General features: G+C 41.5%; 1 protein-coding gene across 6 annotated transcripts in view; it reads right to left on the bottom strand.

Annotated features, from left to right (window-relative positions):
* Positions 1-24,006, bottom strand: part of LOC146801707 (OX-2 membrane glycoprotein-like) — a 208,602-nt gene that overhangs the window by 144,867 nt on the left and 39,729 nt on the right. The window lies entirely within an intron of this gene.

Here is a 24,006-nt window from a genome sequence, read left to right as displayed (position 1 = left end):
GCCTGGTACCTACCTGGTGCCACGCCGGTCACTGGCTAGTGACTGTGAACACTGTCCCCTCTACTTTCAGGTCTTCTACACTTCCGATCCATCCTTGGATCCACCGCATCTCTTCTGGACCGACCGCCTGCAGCATCTTTGTCGTCAGGCTCCATTGAACAGATAGACGAAACCCGACGCACTTCGAGCCCTATGCACCCGCTTCCTGTGGGTGAGGTAAAGCTGGCACTCCGGTGCACAAGTGTAGAGTAACATCTCTAATGTCTAGGTTTGAAGTCTTGAATTCGTAGTCCAACCAGAAGACCCTTCTAGCAGTAACTTTTGAACATTTACGCACCCATTGAAAACCTATGGGAGCCCGCGTGTAACTTTCCTCACTGCATACGCGACCCGTGGACCTCCTGGTCACTAACTAAAGTTAGCTCCTTGTAGGCCCAGCGATTCTAGAGGCCCTAGGCCTTCTCCCTGTCCTGTTCGTGGTACTTATACCACTATTTTAGTATATGGTTTGAGCGGCCACCAGGGCCTATCCATATAAAGTGCAACTTCTGTATATTGTGATACTTTCTTGTTTAACGATTTGTGCTCCTGTGCTCATAAGAGTCTAGGGGATACTTTGAGTAATAAATACATATATATTTTGAATATATATCTGTGTGGTGTCCTTTCATTGGTATAAAGGGGGGTTACATATGGTAAAAAAGCTTGCTTTACATGCCTAAACGAGTTTAGCCTCAAAGACTGCTTAGCCTACGCTACCACTAGGGCAGCTGGTCCGAAAAGGTTGACTTACAACCACACCATAAGGGTTGCTTGGCATGGTACAAGGTGGTCACTTTAATTAGTGAACATCATATACCAGGCCAACTTCTCACAGTGATGTTAGTGAACTGTCACAGATTCTAGCTGATGGCAAAACAAGGACCAGCTAAGAGCAGCTGCAAGCCTGTCATGTGAGATGTTCTCCACCAATCTAGCTGTCTGCACCCTTTCCAGCAATGGTTCTCTCAAACCCATTGCTGCTTGTGAATCCCAGAGGGGTGGGGGTGGCTCGATAAGGTTCCAGAGGGGGCTTAATTGCCAAGAAGAAAAAAGTTGCTAGCCATTTCTTTTATAAACACTTCTGCTGCTTGGGCTCTTTCAGGAGTCCCTCCTCTACAGCACAGTAAAAACTGGAAAAAATGGGGGCCCACTGACCCACAAAATATGGTGGTGTGTGTCAAACAAAATGTGAATGGACAATAAAAGATTAATGGCCCTAGCAGGCTTATTCATCGCTCTTTTTGGGTGGCCAACCCCAATTTTTCATTTTTTCTTTTTTTAAAACAACATATCTGAGACACACAACCTCTCATGCACAACGCTATCCTGCACTCAGTGCATGTGCTCTGACTCCAAATACATATAGAAACGGGCTTAAAATCAGCTTGAACATTTAAGTTTGCTATAAGGCCATAGTATATGCTGCATAAATATACCCATGCTACGGAAAGTTAAATGCAGCTTGTGGACTGCAGCCCTATTGTGCCATCCACTGCAGTGGCAGTGAAAACAGGGTTGTGCATCAAAACAGCAACAGTATCAACCTTGCTGCACATACCTGCTCAAATCACCCCTTTAACAGATCCAAAAACCTAATTTTAGACATTAAGTCACCTTTAAGTACACCTTGCTGCCCACAAGGTAGAGTGCATACTATTCGATAATAAACAAATTATAACGAGCATGTACCCAAGGCACCGGACCCAAAACTACATGGACACTGGTCAGGCTGTAGCTGGCACATAGGAAAAGTCAAAATACACATTACACACTTTAATCTAGAACGTTTGACATGTATGGGCTACAGACTCCATTCAAAGACTTGTTTATATATTTAATAAAAGTCTAATCTAATGGTGAAGTCTGATTTAATTTAAATATATTGTAAATATAACTTTTAATAAATTACCTATACCCCACCTGAAGGTGCTGGAGGCTAATTTATTTTAGATTTCCAGCAACTTCCCAGCCTGTACTTGGCCTAAAATTAAGCATGAAAGAGGTGTACAACTGCTCCCAGAGCAGAGCCAATGGCCTGGGAGTGGGGAGGTGTTTTCTTGCTCTGACAGGAAGGCCCTTTGGGATGGGCCCAGGAACTTAATTAGCTTCAAAGTGGCCTGCCATGTTACGTGACACTTGGAGAGCCCCAGCCTTTGACGTCACAGTCAGGCTGGCACCAAACCCAGTGGGAGGAAACCTACCCCAAGGGCAGTTTTAAGTAACTACAGAGGAGGAGGACTGCTCTTTACCCTGCTCTAATCTCTGGGTGGGAAGACAGGCTCTGCACAAGCGAAGAAGGGTTTCTGTGTTTTGGATTTTGAGAGCGAGGGGCAATGTGGGATTGTTTGCTGTAGAGGAAACGGGAACTGCTGAAAAAGTGGGTAGGGTTGCCAACAATAATATTTACCCCAATAAGAGGTTAGCAAAATGTGCATGTGCCACGAGGTAACCCCACTCAATAGCTGGTAACGGGCATAAATGTGGCATCCTCAGGCACCTTTTTTTTTTAAAAGAACACTTTCTGTACTTGTGAAGATCAGAAGGACTGGATCAGCTCTCTGCGACCTATGAGGAAGCCAGAAGGACTGGAGTTGCTCATTCTTAGATCCACGAAAATGAAGTGGACCCAAAGGGTCACACGGCTGGCTCTCTGTGTGGCTACACGGACACAAGCAGTTGCAAGATGCCTTTTGCTGGTGATCCAGCGCAAAGCCGGGGGAAAGCCCCAAAACTATATCAAGTACCCTCCATGCGGCACAGACGCGCCGTCACTCTAACTCACTCACACATTCATTGGTGGGGCCCATAACACCAACACTCATACGTCACACCTCACGAGTCTGCACACAGGAGGGATGATAAAGCGCTGGACATGTGGGGAGGTACCTTATTACCTATAGGGAAGAAAAGTTATTTACAGAATAAACATTTGCATCACCACTTATAGGATCCTAACCCTAACATCAAGGCACTCCACCACTTGGTCAACGGACCAATTAGTTGGACTGGTTGATGGTGATTTAAAACCAGCTAAAAACACATGTAAGCTTTAGAAACCTATAATCACTTGATCGACAAACCACAAACTCATAAATCCGGTTAATCAATTATTTGTTTATCTAAATTTTGTTTGCATTTAATATTAGCATTTTGGTCAATCAAAATTTAGAATTTTAAACAATGAACACGAATCGCATGACATTTTATATTTACCTATTCTGGCTATCGGGACTTTTCTAATTCAATTGGCTCTGCTTAGACCGAATTTTAGCTGTTCAATTGTCCCAATAAAGCAGGCCAAGGCTCAAAGTCCGGAAAGTTCTTTGCTCAGCACACTACAGTCCCAAAGATCTCCAAAGGACCAGTAAGCGTGCAAGCATCTGTCATCGCCTGTGGGGTCGGTAGGGGTGTGCGGTCAGCAATCGATCTCCATTCTAAACTCCTCCCTATTCTACAACCCTTTCTATAATAAATTTGGGATAACATGATACATTCTTTTACCAATACAACGATCCGATCGGTCCGTTTGATGAGGTTTTGCAATAACGTCCAAATTTCCCACAGCTTGGGGTCTCAGATTTTGCTGGTTCAGTTCCTCCGAATATGTCATCTTCATGCAACATTGTTGTTGCACTTTTGTATATGTCCATTGTTCGATTAGACCAGTTTCTACTGACTGAAGTTTGGCAGTCCTCCATGTTCCTATCCTTGACCAGGAACACTGTGCTCAGGCTGGAGGTTGCCTGGAGGTCTACGAAGCCATCAGAGTCTGCGCAATAGGCAACGCGCTCACGAGACGGTGGCCACTTCCGAACTCCATTTTGGACGCCATATTTTGGTAGCCCAGGTGCCAACTTAAGCAAAACAAACACAAAAGCATAATTAATATACAGAAATGGAAATTCTAATGTTATACCCTCAGTAATCCCTTTAGGTATTAGTGTTTTCCTAGCTTTTGGCAACATTTATAGCAATAAAACTCACCCTTCGGTCCAGAACAAGAATGCAAACATCACAAAAGCGACATAAATCATGCGATATTCTATTACCACACGTACTACTATTAATATGCATACCACAATTAGTAATTAAGGTTACTCTGCCATGCAAATAGCAATAAGTCTCATGTGTAATTGGTGTTTACAAAGAGTGCAAATAGTTGATTAATGTAACACAGCACACAGTTAATTCAAGTATTATATTAGTCGGTTAAATGATTAATATTTTCATGCAGAATAGAGGAGGTATACAAAATGTTGTTTTACCTGCTCCATCAATCCCCCCTTTGGTGATTTTTAATATCACCACAACACCATCAAATTTTGATAAAACTCACATAATGGTTTCCCCGGTCTCTTCTTCTCTTGTTCTCTTATACACATTCTCTTTCCATTCTTCTAATTCTGTCTCTTCCATTTCTCTTTCTTTCCCTTCTCTCTTTACAGTTTCCCTTTTTCTGTGTTTTTGTAATTTTCTTTTCTTGCTACATAAGCATCCTAGTCTCAGAATTAATACTAAAAATATTACACGTTACTGGAATTAAAATTTTACCAATAAAAGGTACTACCTAATTTTAGTAGAAAGTCCTTAATAGTAGCAAACTTTTTCCCAATCTTTTCCCAAATACCTTCAACCTCCAGTGGTAAAATCTCCTCTTGCAAATCAGTTATGTTTTTAATGTATGTCTTGAAATCTTGACTTTCGTCAGGAATATATGTACAACAATGTTGAACTTTCAGCATTCCACACACTCCACCCTCTTTTGCCAAAATGATATCAAGGGCAAGTCGATTGTGCATCACCATTGCTCGCATGGCAAACATTTCTGTGTTTACCAATAAAAATCCTCCAGCAGTGCTTGTTGACAAGCGATCCACTACTGTTGATAATTTTCAAATTTTATGTGCATTCAGAGATATTCCAACCGCTTGTATCAGTGCTCCAAAAAGATCTCCTACAATTTCTGCCCAAGATTCTCTTCTTCTACGTGTTAGTTGTCTACCTATCTCATGTGCACCATCTTTTCCTCTTCCCACATGAAATATCTTTGGGAAAACCAGGCCTAGATAACATGTGCCATACCAATTGTCGGGTAATCGATAATAAGCTTTGTTCCCGCAGATAAAATATAATCCACGGAATACCGGATCATTTCCTCCTTTAAATCCCCATCCACCCATGATTCTATAGATATCATGGCAATCACTTGCACCTATGAAATAGTTATCATATACAGTTTGATTTCTTCTAATACACAATGTTCCCTTCTGAGGCCACTCTAAAGCCATTGCTGGACTAGTTTCTCCTTTCAAATGTTTTTCTCTTTCAACATCCCAAACGGTCTTTTCTTCTTTTCCCTCAGGTACCTTCTTTTGCATTTTTATTCTCCTCTCTTCTACCATATCCAAGAAAGTCTTTTCTTCACCTTTCAGACTACAAGTAAGATTATTTTTGAAAACTGACTCTAATGTTAGTTCTCTAGTTTCTAAGAAGAATTCACCTAACACTTTACCAGGTTTTACTCTACTCAATTTATGGACTACATGTACTTGTGAAAATATGTTGTCTACATCTGAAAAATAATATTCTAGTTTCCCTGTTTTGTAAAACAAACTTGCCAATACACTACACGTTATTCCATAGGTCAATGGAAGGGGATGGTACGTCACTCCCGCGGACACTGATGCAGGTAACTACATGCATACGTAGCAATCTCTCACATCCCTTGTTTTTACATATTCGTATAATAATTTTGAAAAAACATGGTTAGAAAAATCAGTTATGGACCTATCGTATTTTGTAAATAATTCCTATCTATTTTAGTCGGATAAATCTTCTGATTCTTTGATTCTTTTCTACATCAGTCTTATTCTCACTATGACCTTCTATTGTGTCTAATGTAACTTTAAATGAAACCATTAAAGCTAAAGCACTCCACAGAAGCATTAGTAATCCTGTACAACAACAACACATTTTGCACCATCTTCGAAGGAACACACATGTAGATTTTCTACTTTCCGTGTTTGCCATTTCGGAAAATGATCATTGTCTTTTGACTTAGCCTCTTCTACTTCACAACTAGTTTTTGTCTAACCCAAGGTTCTAAGCACCTACTTGTTTCTTTTCGGTTATGTCTTTTTATTCAGTAATTTTCAAGTTTCTCTACTGGAGCACTTTTGTCTCTTCAGTTTGCCATTTGATCGTCTTTCACTCTTCTCACAATCTTGATTCAGAATTTCCTGAACATCTGTCTCCTCCCCGATGTCGGACCAGATAACTCTCAGGATTACCGATTCCTCGTCGCCCTCAACCACTTCTGGTATAGTCACCTCTGGATCTCCTTGGCTGTCTGCCTCCTCTTGTACTTCAAGAAGTGCCACATACAACCATTCTGGTGACTTATACTTCTGGTTAGGCTTTATTGTTCGTCTGTTTTCCTCTAATGGTGTCTGTTCAACATCTTTTGATTTCTCTTGGCTAGACACCTCATTCACTTGTTCAGCTCTGGGTGATTTTACTTGTGTCAATCTGTATCTCAATCTCTTTATCTTGCTTGGCCAAACTTCATCCTTTGCTGGATTTTTCAACTTCTTTCCCTTTTCATTTCTCTCAGTTATCCATGCTCTTTTTCTTAGGACTCGACCTTCTGGTACTTCGTCACTGTCCTCAGATTCAGTTCCAGCTTGACTTTTTTCTTTCAATAGTCTTTCTTTCCACCACTTCCTTTTCCTCATCTATTTCTGTCCCTCCTCGTGGTTCTTCCACACAATCTTCCTGCTAACTAACTGTCCCTTTTTCTACCTGGATGTATGGTTTCCCTACTCCTCCTTGGGGGTCTTCCGCAACAATCTTTCCCGCTTTCTCTTTATCTTGCACCTCACCATCTACTTCTGTTATTTCAGGTGGAATTTCTTTTATTTTCCAATGCGGAGCTTCTTTATCAAGAATTTCTTTGACAGTCTCTTCAATGTTTTTGTTTATGCTCTTATGTATTCGTACTGGTTCAGTGTCTGACTGAGCTAGTGTCAGCAATTTCCTTCTTAATGGTAGATTCTCTGGTGCTACCACTGAACTTACTTCTGACTCCCCCCTTTCAGGAGTTGGTCTTACCCTTGTCTCTTCTGCATCCGATTCAGAAATTGTATCAGATTCTTCAAAGTATTCCTCTTCTCCGTTATCCACTGGATTTGGAGTTCGCAAGGTATGACTAGCATGAATCCAATTCTTCACTCCTGCACATTTTACAGCGGTCGTTGAGGTCAAGATCACCTGACGTGGTTCACCCCACCTTGGGACCAGAACATCTTCTATGCACTTTGATTCTCACCCAGTCACCTGGGCTCAGATCATGAGCTGGCTTCTTTTCAAGAGTGGTTGCATCCGATCCAACCTGATGAAACACAGAATGAACGGAATCAGCCAACCCCTTGCAATCATCCAACACCAAATCATCAGATATAGGCAATAGCTTGTTGACAGGAATGAACACATGTCTCATTGCTCTCCCCATCACTATTTCATGAGGACTCAAACCTGTATTCCTATCCGGAATAGATCTAATAGTCATGAGTACCAGTGGCAAGACGTCAGGCCATTTCAATCCTGTGGCCAAACACATTTTTCCCAATCTGTTTTTAATGGTGTCATTTACTTGTTCCACCACACCAGAAGCCTCTGGGCGATAGGCACAATGCAGTTTGTTGTACATTTAATGCTTCACAAATTAATTTCATGATTTCATTATGGAAATGTTTCCTCTATCTGGCTCGATCGTGACTGGAAAACCAAATCTGGGAAGGAACTCTCTCAATAGTAGTTTTGCTACTGTATTTCCATCACTACTTCTTGTTGGATATGCTTCCACCCATCGAGAAAACAGAAACTATCACTAGAACATTCCTCAACCTATTGCAGGGGTGCATTTCAATGAAGTCAATCTGCATTCTTGTGAAAGGCCCTCCTTCTCGTCCTATAGTTCCTAGACTTACTACTGTTTTTCTTCCGGGATTGTATTGCTGACATACAAGGCATCTCTGACAAAGGCTCTCAGCTACAAGTCTGAACTTTGCATTATACCATGTCTGTTTGAAACGTCTGATCATAGCATCTCTCCCTACATGTGCTTGTCCACGATACATTCGTGCCATGGTAAAAACCATGCCATCAGGCATGACTGGTCTTCCATCCCGATAAACCCACACATGATCTGTCTCCCGTGGTGCACATCCTGCTTTTACCCACCGTCTCCTTTCCGCATCTCCTGCTTCTTCTTATAACTGCCTTACTTCTTCCCATGTATTTACAGTGTTAGTAAACAGCAAGGGACATGAATTCATCTCTTTTTCCCTTCCTCGATTCACAGAGTTCTGATTTTGTGCACAGTACTGTGCCATATCATTGGCAAACTCGTTCCCCGCTGATATATAATCAGCAGACCTAGAGTGTGCAGCACATTTTACTACTGCCAATTGCTTAGGCAGCTGTATCGCCTCAAGCAACTTTCCAACCACTTCAGCATTCCTTATAGGAGTTCCACTCGATGTCAAAAACCCTCTTTGGGACCAAATTTGCCCAAAGTCATGCACAACACCAAAGCCATACTAGCTATCAGTGATCACAGTCTCACTCAGATTCTTTCCCAACTTGCATGCTCGCGTCAATGCAAAAAGTTCAGCAACCTGGGCTGATCTTACTCCTTTCAGACAAGATGCTTCCAGTACAGTGGAGTGGTGTGGCTCACAGGTTAGAGGCAGCAGAGTGGAGTGGTGTGGCTCACTGGTTAGAGGCAGCAGACCCAGAAGCAGAGGACAGCCCGGGACCAGGGTTCAATTCCCGACGCGGCAGGGTCGTGGACCAGGGCCAGCGGACTCGATAATTCTCGCTTCGGTGCCTACTCTAACCAGGGATCACACTCGGCAACTCTGGGCATTAGCTTGCCTCATCTCCTCAACGGCCCCCCACATTCGCCGGGGATGCCTGGTTTCACCTTGGAGATACCCTGGAGGGACCATCTCACAGGGATAACCAGGACGGGTTCCCCAGCGGTCTACAGCACCACGACGCCTCAGGGCAGCAGTGCGCTTTACAAGACACTTACATTTACATTGTGCATACTGCATATGCTGCACTCAAATTTCCCTCGTCTGTTCTCAGGCATGATCCATCCACAAACATCACATAATCACTTTCTGTCAAAGGTACATCTTTTATATCAGGACGTGGCTTGGTACAAAAATCAAGCACTTCCAAACAGTCATGATCCACATCATCTCTGACTTCCACATTGTCAGCATCAGGTAACAGTGTTGAAGGGTTCACATTCAGACATCTCACAAGGCTCACATTTGTTGCACCGAATATGACTTTCTCATATTTAGTTAGACGACTGTGTGTCAAACTGGGTGCGGCTCCTAGTTAAAAGGATCGCCACATCATGAGGTGCAAACACTCACAGGGTATCCCATCACAATTCCTTCACTCTGTTCCAGACTCTTACAAGTAGCTGCTACAGCTTTCAAACAACCAGGCAATGCTACCGCTACAGGGTCTAACATAGCTGAAAAATATGCAATTGGTCTTCTCAGTTTTCCATGCTTCTGTATTAGCACAGAAAGTGCACATCCATTTCTTTCGCTGCAATAGAGTTCAAACTCTTTCTCATAGTCAGGCATGCCAAGAGCTGGGGCTTCACACAAACCATCTCTCAATTGTTTAAAAGCCTTCAACTCATCGTTATTTAATTCAATGGGGTCTTTTACATCACTCCTTGTTAAGCGCACTAAAGGTTTTGCAATCAATGAGAAATTACTAATCCACTGGCGACAATATCCAACCATTCCAAGAAACATCCTCACTTCTCTCCGAGTCATTGGTGCTCCCATTCCTTTTATTATTCTGATTCTTTCTGCAGTCACTTTTCTTAGCCCTTTTTCAATTTTATGGCCTAAATATTGTACTTCTTTCTGACAGAATTGTAATTTCGATGGGGATACTTTAAGTCCTCCATCTGCCAAATGATTCAGCAATGCAACAGTATCCACTACACAAGCTTCTCGAGTTCTCGATGCCACAAGCAGGTCATCGATATATTGGACTAGTACTGAACTTTCGGGAATTTTTAAATCTTTTAGAGACTTTTTCAGGATCTGATTAAATATCGAGGGACGCTCTGTATATCCCTGTGGGATTCGGCACCATGCCAAAGTACGTTCGCCGAACTGGAACGCAAAAATCTGTTGGCTGTCAGGGTGCAAAGGAATAGAAAAGAAAGAATGACACAAATCAATTACTGTATACCATTCATTCATGAGGAATCTGATATAATATCACAGACTGATTTGGTACAATGGGACAACAGGATACAACAATTGTATTTACTTTTCTCAGGTCTTGTACTATCCTGAAAGTTCCGCTAGGCTTTTCAAATCCCATAATTGGTGAATTACATGGACTGCTCATCATTTCCCTCAAAATACCTTGTTCAATCAGCCTGTCTATTATAGGAGTAACTTCTGCAATTATCTCGGGTGTCCATTTATATTGTGGAATATTTGGATAACTTACTCATTCCTTTACAGAAATTTTTACAGGATCGACATTTTTCATTAATCCCACATCTTCTCCTGTGAAATCCCATACCTCTGTTTTCACTGTTTTCTTCAATTCTTGACGCAATCCCTCAGGATCAAATACAGCAAATGCCTCAGTAATTTCAGGTTCCATATTAGCTATAGTCATTTTGTACAAGACATCCAGTTTAGGTTTGGGTCCCTCCCCCTGAATTCTTGGGTTGCAGAGTGGAATTGCCAGTCCCCAACAACCGCTGACTGCCCGGGGTTCCCTGCCCCCAGCGAATCCATCCCCCATTTCCTCTTTGCATGCCCATTGTACAGGGCGGCCAGGAGGAAGTGGCTCTCAGACCCATTTGCAGGAATCTGGGGTTTGAGAATTACAAGGTGGCACTCCGCTCCCTCTCAACGGATGCCTCGTCCATGGTGGTGGTATGCGGGGTAGCCACATTTTTGGGATGCGCCTGGATGATCCACTGCAAACTGTTAAAATCCCATAAGAGCCAGGTCATTGAAGAAACATGAGCTTTGGTCCCTGTTTTATCTTTAACTACTTTAATGTTTTACTATCTGCGTACAATTACTTTAAAAAAAAAAAAAACTTTATCGCTTTTAAATTATTGTTGTATAAATGGATTTTAGGATGCTTGTAAATGTACCTACTTTTATGATATTTTTTGTTATATCGAATAGAGTTATACAACACACCAACACAAGACATCCTCATCAGGAGTCTCAAAAGCTATTCCATCAGGAGTACAGAAAATTGTGCAGTTCATTTTGCACAGTAAATCTCTCCCTAACAAATTTACAAGACTTTAATTGCACACGACAAAACGGTGCATTTCGGAAAATTTCCCTATTTTAACTTTAACTGGTTCAGTAAGATACGTTTTTATCTGTCTGTTGAACACTCCGACTACTTGGATTGTTTCATCCGAGAGAGGAAGATTTTTGACATCAGCTGACCTAACAGTTGAACGAGTAGCACCAGTATCTACTAGGAAAGTAATGTTTGTCATTTATCTTTCCATCCACAAATGGGCCTGTCTGGTCTACTTCTAGTTGTGCCAAGTACACACACTTCTTCCTCCCCTCGGCACCGTCAATAGCTTTCTTCAGACTCACTCTCATCGCGTTGTAGCCAATACTGCGAAACAGCACAGGCGCGCGGCAGCTTAGTTACCTGTTCTTCGTTGTACAATCCTGTCTCATTATTGTACTTCTGAGGATTTACACTGTGGAAAAGGCGGTTTTGGCACCCGACACTGTTGGGCAACTACCTGCTGCGGTCGCTGCGGTTGACAACTCACCTCATTCTGCACCTGTGGATTCAATGATGCATTATCGCCATTAGCACTTGGGGGAAATTTACACTCAGTTCTCCAATGCCCTATTCTTCCACAATTATGACATGGCCACTTCTTTTTGGCTTCTTCTATACTAATCTGTCCTTTCCCTTTCCCAATATTGGGCTTTTGTTTCATGTTTGTACCATTTGCTTGTTCAATCAGTTGGGCTTCCTGCCTTTCTGCCACTTTTACTTGAGCCCACATGGCTTTTTCTTTTAGTTTACGCTGCTTGGCTTCGATCTCGTCACTAAAATATTTTGCATGTCTCAGTACTTCATCTATCTTTTTATTTTGCCAATCTACTGTATGCTGCTTAATCATTTCACTTAGTTCAGGACGCAACCCATACACAAATCGATATACAAAATGACAAATCTTTTTCGCTCAAATTTTCATCACCACTGTATTGTTTAAAAGCTAACAATAATCTCTCATAGTAGGCATGTACATACTCTTTTACTTCTTGGTGAGTTCTATCTATTTTTAACCGATCAGTTTCTTTTGGAGGCACTTTATTTTTCAGAAAAGTAACTACCTGTTCATATTTTCTCATTACTTCTGGATCAGGAGCACCTGTTTTTGGATCTCTAGGGTATTCTTGAGTAGGCCAACCTATTGTAATTTTACATTCTGCCCATAGGTCTGCTGGCACAATTATGTCAAATAAACTATTCAAATCAATCCATAGTACTTTTGATAATTTTACAAACATGTCTACCTGTCTGTACCACTCAACCGGCTTCTCGCGCAAGCGAGGAAAGTCATTGGTGAATGATAAAATGTCTTGTCTAGTCCAGGGGACATGCACATAGCCTCCACCTGGCATCTCCCTCATGGGACATTCAGTTACCACCTTTTCTTTTTCTCTTACAGGGAAAGCGGCAAATGTTTTGTCTGTTGCATCGTCTCGTGTCCGAAACCACCTACTTTTCCATTTGTCTACATCGCCCCATTTTCTCATAAAAACAATTAAATCTTTAATTTGAGTTGTTCTTCCTGCTGTATTCAAATTCTCAATGTCTTTCTCGGCAAAATCTACTCTGTATGGCTTTTACAATGATTTTATTTTTTCAAATTCGATATCCATTTCACTTACCACTTCTTCCAGTCTTTCATGTAAATTTCTTGCTCTCCAGGTTATACTTTTACATAGAAACAATAACTCTTCATCCTGATACGCTTTTAATTTTTCCGTGGGGATAGTCCCTACTATTAATTCTTCCAAGACAATTTTTAACTTTGCCACATCTAAAAGGTTGGGGTTCTGCATCTTTTCGCTGTAAACTCCTCAACCATTCACTTAGTTCTTCTGAAGTAGGTCCTACGGAATTTGGTTCATTCCTTGTTTGTTCTAAACTTTTTGGTGTCCCTGGTACGGATTCTGTCGTCATAATTGCCTTATTCACTAGGCTCTGATTTACTGTCAGATTTTTAGGTGTACTTAACCAAGAAGTTCCTGTCACAGGTCTCAATGGATTCTCTCCGGAGTCTCTTTTTTCTAATTCAGCTTGCTTATTACTGTCATAAGGAATCGTTAGACAATGTTCACTATCCTTCTGCTTATCAAATATAGGCATTACGGGTCATATTGTTACAGGAACAGTTACAGCTTCCATATTTTTAGTCAATTCTCTAATCTTTTCAGTTAACTCTAAAGTGGCTCTGGCTAATTCAGCTGAGGTTTCATTTGTCATTTTACCAGGTTGTGTATTTTCTGTTTCTCTAAAAGGATTATTCCTCCCTACATCAGGTGGCATTGACTCAAATTTTATATTTTGTGGGGTCTCTTTTATTGGGACACTTGGTGTCAATAACGTGGAATTGGGTTGATATGGGGGTGGATTTTTATAAAACATGACCTCCAATACATCATCCTCCGACTCATTCACACCATACTTGTAACCTTCTGAGCCTGTATTATTTTTCTTTTCTGTACATTTTCTACTACTGGTTTCTTCAACATTTCTCATAGGGAACATCCCATCAGTCATATTTGCACTTCGCCATCTCCTCATTTTGTAATCATGATTTTGCTGTCCACATGGTCTACCAAACATGTATTTATACCTTCCGCCACTCCGCTATTGTTCTCTTTCATACATCTCATCTTTCCATTCTGTCAATGCTTCAAACTGAGTAGGTTTAGGTCTCGGTTCTAATCTCATCATTCTTTCTCTTAGATTCCTTAATACCGCTAAATTGAATGAACCATGCTCTGGAAATGCTAGAACTCCATCATCTTTTGTATACTTTACCCAATTGTCTAACCAAATACATGTATGGTATCCATATTTCGCAACCATGAAGGATGCAGGCGATTTCGGTGGAGGAAGCAACTGTCCCTCTCTAGTCACAATCGGTTTGTCTTTTTTGAACAAGCTCTTAATTTTTCCAAACCAGGAATTTTTCTCTTTTTCTGGTGGTTCGTAATACATCATTTTCTTCTTCTTAGTATTGCTAGATTTCTCTTACGACTATTCTGTTGTCTTATCGAATCGTAGCACGACTTACACTAACACACCAATCCGGAGCGTCTATGTCACTTTTGTAATTCTCCAATCTCAGCGCGACTCACACTAACGCACCAATCCGGAGCGTCTTCGTCACCCTGTTACTTCGCCACTCCCAGCGCGGCATACACTAACGCACCAGTCCTGTGCATCTACGTCACTCTACAGCTGGGGAATCCCAGCGTGGTCTTTCTGACGTCAGCTTTTCTCTCTACTCCTGCTGACCCCTCCTTTACAAAATTTATCGGCAAACTTTCCCTTACACTTTTTACTCAAAATTCTGTTAGTAACAACATATAAACGCCACCATTTTCTGTTTCGCTAACAAAAGAATAGTTATTGACCTTTTTCACAAGAATTCAGTCTTTCCCGAGAACAGGCTTACCTCTGCTCTACTACGGAATTATTACATTCGCTGATAAAGTAGCACTTCCCTCTACCTTACCCTTCTAGCAAGCATGAACTAATCGTTTCTCTGGAGACAAGACACCTGTTGGAGACGCACTGCTCCTGAGAATTAAGACCAGAGTTTCACAATTAACCGAATGCTATTTCATTTACACACATCCACACGGAAAAATTGAGTACATTCACACAGAATCCTGTCCTTCCCGAGAGCAGCGCTTACCTCTGCCCTACTACAGAATTATTTCATTCGTTAATAAAGTAGCACTTCCCTCTACTTTATCCTTCGAGCAGGCTTAGGGAACACCTATTACCTTTCCGGTGATTAGCGTAATCAGAGTTCACGTGGACTCCTGTTACTTATGACCAAAATTTCACAGGTGGCGCCTTCGCTACCCATACACTTCTTTCACACAGAAATGTCCCCAACGATAACACACGGCGATGTTACCAAATCGAACCCAGACAATGCGTCGTGCAACTCCAATCGTCACACGTTTTTCCCCGTGTACCTACAGGGCAACAAACAATACACCATGTGACTTCACTTGCCACAGGGCATCCGACTTCCTACATCCCAGTCTTCAAAAACAACATAGAACGCAATGAGACTCAACATAAAATGTTAGTAATATTCATCCAAACATCCGTAATCAATAATCAAAATCGAAAATCAATAAGCAATAATCACCAAACTAGCCAATAATAACCATCATTCTGCTACCAGAAAAACTGATCCAGCGCAAAGCCGGGGGAAAGCCCCAAAACTATATCAAGTACCCTCCCTGCGTCGCAGACCCGCCGTCACTCTAACTCATTCACACACGCATTCATTGGTGGGGCCCATAACACCAACACTCATACGTCACACCTCACGAGTCTGCACACAGGAGGGATGATAATAAAGCACTGGACATGTGGGGAAGTACCTTATTAACTATAGGGAAGAAAAGATATTTACAGAATATACATTTGCATCACCACTTATAGGATCCTAACCCTAACATCAAGGCACTCCACCACTAGGTCGACGGACCAATTAGTTGGACTGGTTGATGGTGATTTAGAACCAGCTAAAACACATTTAAGCTTTAGAAACCTATAATCAATTGATTTACAAACCACAAACTCATAAATTCGGTTATTCAATTATTTGTTTATCTAAATATTGTTTGCAATTAATATTAGCATTTTGATCAATCAAAATTTAGGAATTTTAATCAATCAACACGAATCGCATGACATTTTATATTTACCTATTCTGGCTATCGGGACTTTTCTAATTCAATTGGCTCTGCTTAGACCGAATTTTAGCTGTTCATTTGTCCCAATAAAGCAGGCTAAGGCTCAAAGTCCGGAAAGTTCTTTGCTCAGCACGCTACAGTCCCAAAGATCTCCAAAGGACCAATAGGCGTGCAAGCATCTGTCATCGCCTGTGGGGTCGGTAGGGGTGTGCGGTCAGCAATCGATCTCCATTCTAAACTCCTCCCTATTCTACAACCCTTTTTATAATAAATTTGGGATAACATGATACATTCTTTAACCAATACAACGATCCGATTGGTCCGTTTGATGAGGTTTTGCAAGAACGGCCAAATTTCCCACAGCTTGGGGTGTCACAGATTTTGCTGGTTCATTTCCTCCGAATAGGTCATCTTCATGCAACATTGTTCTTGCACTTTTGTATATGTCCATTGTTCGATTAGACCAGTTTCTACTGACTGAAGTTTGGCAGTCCTCCATGTTCCTATCCTTGACCAGGAACACTGTGCTCAGGCTGGAGGTTGCCTGGAGGTCTACGAAGCCATCAGAGTCTGCGCAGTCGGCATTGAGCTCACGAGACGGTGGCCACTTCCGAACTCCACTTTGGACGCCATATTTTGGTAGGCCCAGATGCCAACTTAAGCAAAACAAACACAAAAGCATAATTAATATACAGAAATGGAAATTCTAATGTTATACCCTCACTAATCCCTTTATGTATTAGTGTTTTCCTAGCTTTTAGCAACATTTATAGCAATAAAACTCCCCCTTCGGTGCAGAACGAGAATGCAAACATCACAAAAGCGTCAAAAATCATGCGATATTCTATTACCACACATACTACTATTAATATGCGTACCACAATTAGTAATTAAGGTTACTCTGCCATGCAAATAGCAATAAGTCCCAGGTGTAATTGGTGTTTACAAAGGGTGCAAATAGTTGATTAATGTAACACAGCACACGGTTAATTCAAGTTATTATATTAGTTGGTTAAATGATTAATATTTTCATGCAGAATAGAGGAGGTATACAAAATTTTGTTTTACCTGCTCCATCCCGGGAAAAACTCAGCTGACCAGTAGTAGCTGGATCTGGACTGGACTTTGTTGGTGGCCTCTGCCGGCCACCTCGTGAGTCTAAGTGCCCTTCCCTGAAGTCCTCGGGTCTTGACAGTGTACTCCTGCAGTCTGTAGGTAAGTTTGCACATCTTGTAAAAAAACTTTTCCTTCAGAGCTTCAAGAAACTTGCAGGAAAAAGTATTCAACTGGCAGGTCCACAGTCCCTTTCTGCTTTGGGACATAGAAACATCTCAGTGAGTAAATTTCCAAAGATCCAGCAGGACCAATCAGATTCAAGTATCCAGCCTTCATTTTCAACTTTTTCAAACTTTTGGACTTTCAGACTTTCCCTGGGACCAAGCCATTTAGTGTATCCAACCAGGGCTCCATTGCGGTCAGCCTCAAATCACACCTAGTTCCCGGTCATAAATTGTTTCTCTTTATTTGCTGCTTTAATACTTTACACGTTGCCTTTAATTTAAGCCTGGGTGCTTCAGGTAACATTACCAGGGATTCAGCACAGGTTTCTTTTATTTAATTTGTGCAACAGCTAGCAGGTGGTGGCCTTATCCTGGAGATGGACACATGTCTAGCCCAAATAATAATCCTCTTTCCTACACCTTTGATGTGTGCTGTACTGAGTGGAAGTAAAATGTGAACTGCACAATAACTGATCAGCAGCTGGAATGAGATGACACATTGCCCTGTGCTGAAGTGAGTAGAAGCAGAAGGGCAAAGGTGCACATGACTAACATCATTGCAAGTCATTTGCATTCTGCTCTTTCACAAGGAGCACATTATCTCACAAAGAAGTTTTTCATAGGGTCAGGGACCTCAATGGCAGTATGTGCTTTTACCTCATTGTGTGTTGCAACTTTGAAGTATTTTGTTTGTTCTTTTTCAGATTCTTAGGAGAATTTCTTCACATTGCAGCAGTCAAGTAAGTTTTCCCTTCATAGACTGCTTTTATGTGCACACATTACTACACTCTCATTCTCACAGCACTGCATTCTATTCTTTCAGTTCATAGCACACATACAGCATTAATTTGTATGAAAAACTCTGTATTTGCCCTAGGTCAGAAAGTCTGAGATAGAAAACAGAAATGGCATCTCATTGGAGGATTGCATCCATGGCTCTAACTCAAGTAATGGAGGATAGCTCCGAGGCAGGGTCTAAGAAAGTATTTGAGGAAGAGGGTCAAAGAGCAGAATCTGGAGTGTTGTTTCAATCATAATTCCTTCCGATAAGGTCTCCTCTTGCAATCATCTAGTGCAAAAAATGTTCATGACAGTTTGTGATATATTTTTGTAAGCACAATATGTGCAGCGTAGAGCCAGTGGCAGGGTAGCACAGGCAGAGTGATAACTTGGCAACCTCCAAATTAGTTCAGCCACAAAATCCCTAGTTCACTGTAGATTCTAGGATTAAGGTCAATATTGCAATTTCTTTTCCTACCTACTACTTCCATCTTTTTCTGGATGAAGACTTACTTGAGGAAACTGAGCACCAAGAAAGTATGTGTTCTGAGCTGTGCTTCAATATACAGCACACCCATGGACTCCTACTTTATTTGGGGAGATGCAAAACCGCTCGATGAGGCAATAGTACACAAAGCAAATATACAGTTCTACTGGTCTACTCGTATGGATTGACCAACATTTCGTGCAATTCATGAGCAGATATAGGTTTTTGGTTTTGCAGCCTATGCTGCATTTTAATGATTATTCTGCTGCATTGCACCAAGACCACCCACACCACGAGAGGTTGTTCAAAATTCAGCCTGTTGTGGAACATATGTCTGCCAAGTTTCCAGAGTTTTATACTCTTGGAAAGAATATAGCAGTCAACGAGTCCCTGATCTTGTACAGAGTGACTGCTGTTCAGGCAGTACATACCAAGCAAAAGCACTTATTACAGCATTAAGATGTGCATGTTGTGTGAGAGCTCTACTGGGGTATGTGTACAGATTCCTCTATATATCCTGCAGGTTGCCCTTCCACGTTAGGAGTAAGTAAGAACGGGTGCTTGATCAATCTCTCCTTCATAAATGTTGTAATGTTAATGTAGATAACTTCAACTTTCAGTTGGCTATTATTGAAAGCCTTTGTGCTGCAGAAGCATTGTGCGTAGTGGAGGATGTTGTAAGGCTACATAATCAGCACTCTGCTGACTGCATTCCTGCCACAGATCAAAAGAGTTGCTGATGTCACCGATGCAAGTTCTGGGAAACTGACAAGTGGAGCACACAGCCATTACTTGAGTTGCTGTGTAGCTTTTTATATTCTTACATCTAATTTAGACAAGGACTTGCATTGTCCCTGGGTTTATCCATTCCTGTTGCGGGCACTAGGGCCTGACACATAATTGGGGCAGTGTTTTTAAGGAGACAAGTGTGGGAACGCTGGGTATTAGGAATTTGAGATATGTGCAGATTCCAAAACTTTGACTCACAAAATTTTGAGGGAAATACTTGATTTTAGGCAGCGTTTGACGTTTGTAAGACACTGGGTAAGCAAGTATCATGGACTCCACCTAGGCACACCACCATGGACTCTACCTAGCGTCTAGCTTATGAAAAATATTTAGGTGGTGGCTGAGCCCGGGTCCAAATATCCCCAATGCCAAATCAGATCATTTGTTTTTTACAAGAAATGGTGAGATTTCCATGTTGCAGTTTGGGGCCTGTTGTGTCGCAGGCCGAGCCACACAAGTCAGGAAGCGTTATTAGGATAAGGATGGGAACACAGAATAGTATGCTAGGGTTACATTTTTGCAAATTGCTCTCCAAATCACAATATACTACGGTTAAGTCCTAATACAGAGGAGTACAAATACCTACTATTCCTAAATTCTTTATCTTGTGCACAATAAAACAATTTTTTTCATTCATTTTTACCATATTAACTGCTGCATGGTCAGTCTATAATGAAAAGTCATTACAATCTGCAGCTCAGTTGTTGGCTCTGCGTACTGTGCGTTTTTGGACAACTAACCAATACTATTTTTCCCGGCAATCAGAAGGGTCTGACGGAGGTAACGGTTTATTGCCTTTTAAAACTGGCAATCAGGGCGTACAATTACATATAAAACGTTCTCACCAATTATGATTTTTTTGCTACTCGTTTTCCATTTTTTATTTTCATTAGTTACTTTCAGAAGATCAAGAGCCACCTACAAAATAACTCCTTGATGATGTTAGAATTTTGTATAGTTGTCAAAAATGTATAGCTTTCTGAATTAACACATGGGTTTCATACCAGTTTCCAACACAAACTGCAGGTTAGTTGAAACTGCACAACAAAATTAGGAAAACTGGCCTACCAGAAAGGAAAATTCAAAAGCTCTTTTGGCTACTGTCCACGTTCCTTATAGGGGAATTTACAAACCCAAGTACCTTTAGGATCCCCAAGATGTAGGAAAAAAAGGATGCATTTTTTGCCAGGATATATTTTGTGCACAAATAAAATGGTCCAAACCAAGCGAAGTGCCTAATCATAAAAAATAGGGCCGAGTACTAGGGACTGAAAAGCATCAGCAGCTAACTGGTTAACTTCCCCTTGCTGCTTCGAACTGCCAACATTGCTCCCTGCAAAGGGAAACGCAAGACGCATTGTGCTGACTGCAACTGTTAAAACAAGAATCAGCAGAGCATATAGGTTGCACTTTTCTTAAGCGTGCAATGCTAAAACCAATGGGTTGCGCTTTTCTTAAACATGCATTGGCAAAGCCAATAGGTCTGGTCGTTTGTTAGGGGAGGTGGATGGCAGACATCTTTGTGAGCTTTGCTCCCAAAAGTCACAAAAAGAAAAACCCATAGTTAAGATACTACTTGGGCTATAACAATATGGAAGCTGAGAGTGGGGTCACTTTATTGAATAGACTGGATTAGAAGAGTTAATATGTAGCCTCAACGAACAGTTGCATTAGAAGAGTTAATATGAACCCTCAACGAACAGTGTCATAAATAGAAGTTAGAAGATAAAAATTGTGTTGCAAGTGGTGGAGTTAAAAGGTGAAAATGGCAAAATAATGTATAGTAGATTATTTTGACAATGGGCCAATTTTTTGGTGCAGGTTTAACAAAATGATGTGCACACATATTTTGTTAACAAAATGTTGTAAATCAAACATGTGGGAAACTTGAACTGCTGATGCACATGATATTCCTGTTCAGGATTCTGGATGTTCTGTATGTAAAGATCAACGTCTGCTGCCCATGCTAGCTATGTTCTGGATGCATGAGAAGCTTGACATGATGCCCTGCTGCTATAGCTGTTTTGTTTAGAATAGGAATCTACCCTGACTGCATATATTTTATTAGGTCTCACCTACGAGAGCGTATGTGGTATTCCTTGTGAGGAATATTGTTAGCTTATAGTGGACTTAGATCCTGCCCATTGCTTACCAATGGTTGATGTTATCGTCATTCATTTGCTCGCTTCTTATATGTCAGCTTCTGTGCGATTTTCTTCCTCTTCTGGTATTTGTCCCACCACTGGAGCAAGCCCCTATTTCTTATGTCCTTTCACTGCTCCCTTTTCAGGTACTTATTCGTTCTTTTTCTTTACGCCCTCTATGAGAGTACATGCATTTTGCAGTTGTCGCCCTTGTGTACTTTGTATTCTCCCTCTCCAGTGTGCTTCACTACTTGCACTCCCTTCCTCAGTTGCATTTCTTGCTTCCTCCCCACCCACCTCCTGCTGACATTCTTGAATCCCGATGGCCCCTCCACTGTACGTGTGCTTCCTCATCTCCACACTCCGTTGTCCAAATGCTCCCCCATACTCGCCCTTGTCTCGGTGCTTCACTATCTCTGCCCAAAGGCCCTCCATTGACCATGTGCCTCTCCATTTTCTCCTGCTTGTCCTTCTCTCCCCCAAATGCATCTTTCTCTCCTGCCCTCCCCGTGTTGTCTTCTTCTCTTCCGGCCGACAACCCATACCCAATTTTTGTTTTTCGTAAAATGCGTAGCACTATATAAAAAAAGCATTTCGCAGAGCTTGTTCTTTACTAATCCATCAAGGATGCGTAAAAAAAAAAAAAATGCTTGAGTTATTTGTAGGTACACGCATCCGTGTTGGCACACGCCTACAAAATTATGCACAAACCACATCATAGTGCTTTTATTTCAGATTATTTTCACCTATCCTGCACAGCAGCCGCTCCTGCAGAACATGACTAAAAATCATTACCAAAGCCAACAGGTCTCATAGGCGATGATTGCCTTTGCCAATGCTTGCTTGTGAGTGGACTGTACCATGTCTATTCCTAGGTCTCCACTTGCAGTCTGTAAAGCGAATGTTTTTGCTGCTTATACTTATAGTATGCCTTTTCTTTATGGCCTAGTGAAGAGTGCACTTTCCTTTCGCCAAAAAGAATTCTGGCACTGTGGTATGCTACACCCTAGAAATGCAACCCTCCCGAACTAAGAGCAGAAACTTGTATGTACTTAAAAACCTCAGTAGGCCGATTCAGCCCGCAGTAGGACTCCGTGACCTAGGGCAGAATGATACAATTTGTAGAACTGAATAGTGGCTCTATTAAATTTCCTTTAACCTGGATACTGAACTTCCCAAAAAATGGAGTAGAAAGCCAGTAAGTGACATATGGCACACCTACTAACTCTGTCCTTTCTTGGTGAACCTGACGCCCAGTGGAGGCTTGCACCTAGAGAATCTACGACACAATTTGCCATAAAAAACAATCCTGATCTACTGACGAGCCAAGGAGTTGTGTATGTGTAGGAAACAACGCGCAGACCCACCTTACTGGGCTAAACCCCACCGTACTTATTCCTGACCTGGAAATAATGCCTCAAGGCATAGAGGGGGTCAAGGTAGTAAACAAATAATTTTCAAGTTGCATTTTTAGATGTTTCCAGAAAAAAAATTAGTTAACAGTGTACACCTTCTGTAATCTCTGCTCATCTATAAAATCGTTTGAAGCATTAATAAGAAAGATATCAAGAGTGATATTACTCTGTATAACATTTTGCAACGTGTATCTTGAAGTTGGTCAATGAAAGTGCCTGTATTCGGCTGGGCATAGTTGTATTTATTGAGGAGTGTATGTTCGGGGACTTAATATTTTATTAACCCCTCTGTTATGCAAATTGTTACTGGACCAATATCATCTCAATCCATATGCGGGGCTGCGATGCGGTCTAAAGTTATGCAAAAGGTGGTAAGGTAGGCATATGTGAACAGGTTTAATCTGTTAGACTGCCATGAAAGGGAGAGTGTGGAGATCCATAACCTGTTGAAGGGTAGGAGTGGCAACACATGCAATCCATTGACCCTCTCACGGTCTAGACCTGCTTGGTCTCAAACATTACCAAAAGGCAAAAATGTGGGCATTACATGGTATGCACACCTGAGTTGCAGTCCTTTTATTGTCTCGGTTGTTAAATCTATCTTCGAGAACTGGGAATGTCAACTAGTACATCTACTCTAACGTTAAAAAGGATTTTAAGGGCGGTTATAAACTCCAAAATGGACCTTAGAATAACCTTTTTTGGAAGTCTTCCTCCTAATCAGATAGCTTGTATTCAGTGTAGGCAGGTGTTCTACAAACCAAGAAATGGGAGAACATCTCTGGTAGAATCAGGTCATTGCGCTGGCTGTCGGTTCAGCAAAGTATTTTATTTAAAGTCTTAACCCCAACAAACAAGCCTATCATATTAGCAGTACAAAATTAGAAAGAAAATGAGCGAATGTTTAAAAAAAAAATTCACCGAGTTCTGATTGCTTACTGGCTCAAACACCCGCCTATGGTGGAGTGGTGATCAGCACATCTGGGTTTT

Source organism: Triturus cristatus, chromosome 8, assembly GCF_964204655.1.
Source record: "Triturus cristatus chromosome 8, aTriCri1.1, whole genome shotgun sequence".
In the NCBI taxonomy this organism is placed as follows: Eukaryota; Metazoa; Chordata; class Amphibia; order Caudata; family Salamandridae; genus Triturus; species Triturus cristatus.
This window is presented reverse-complemented; position numbering and strand designations above follow the sequence as displayed.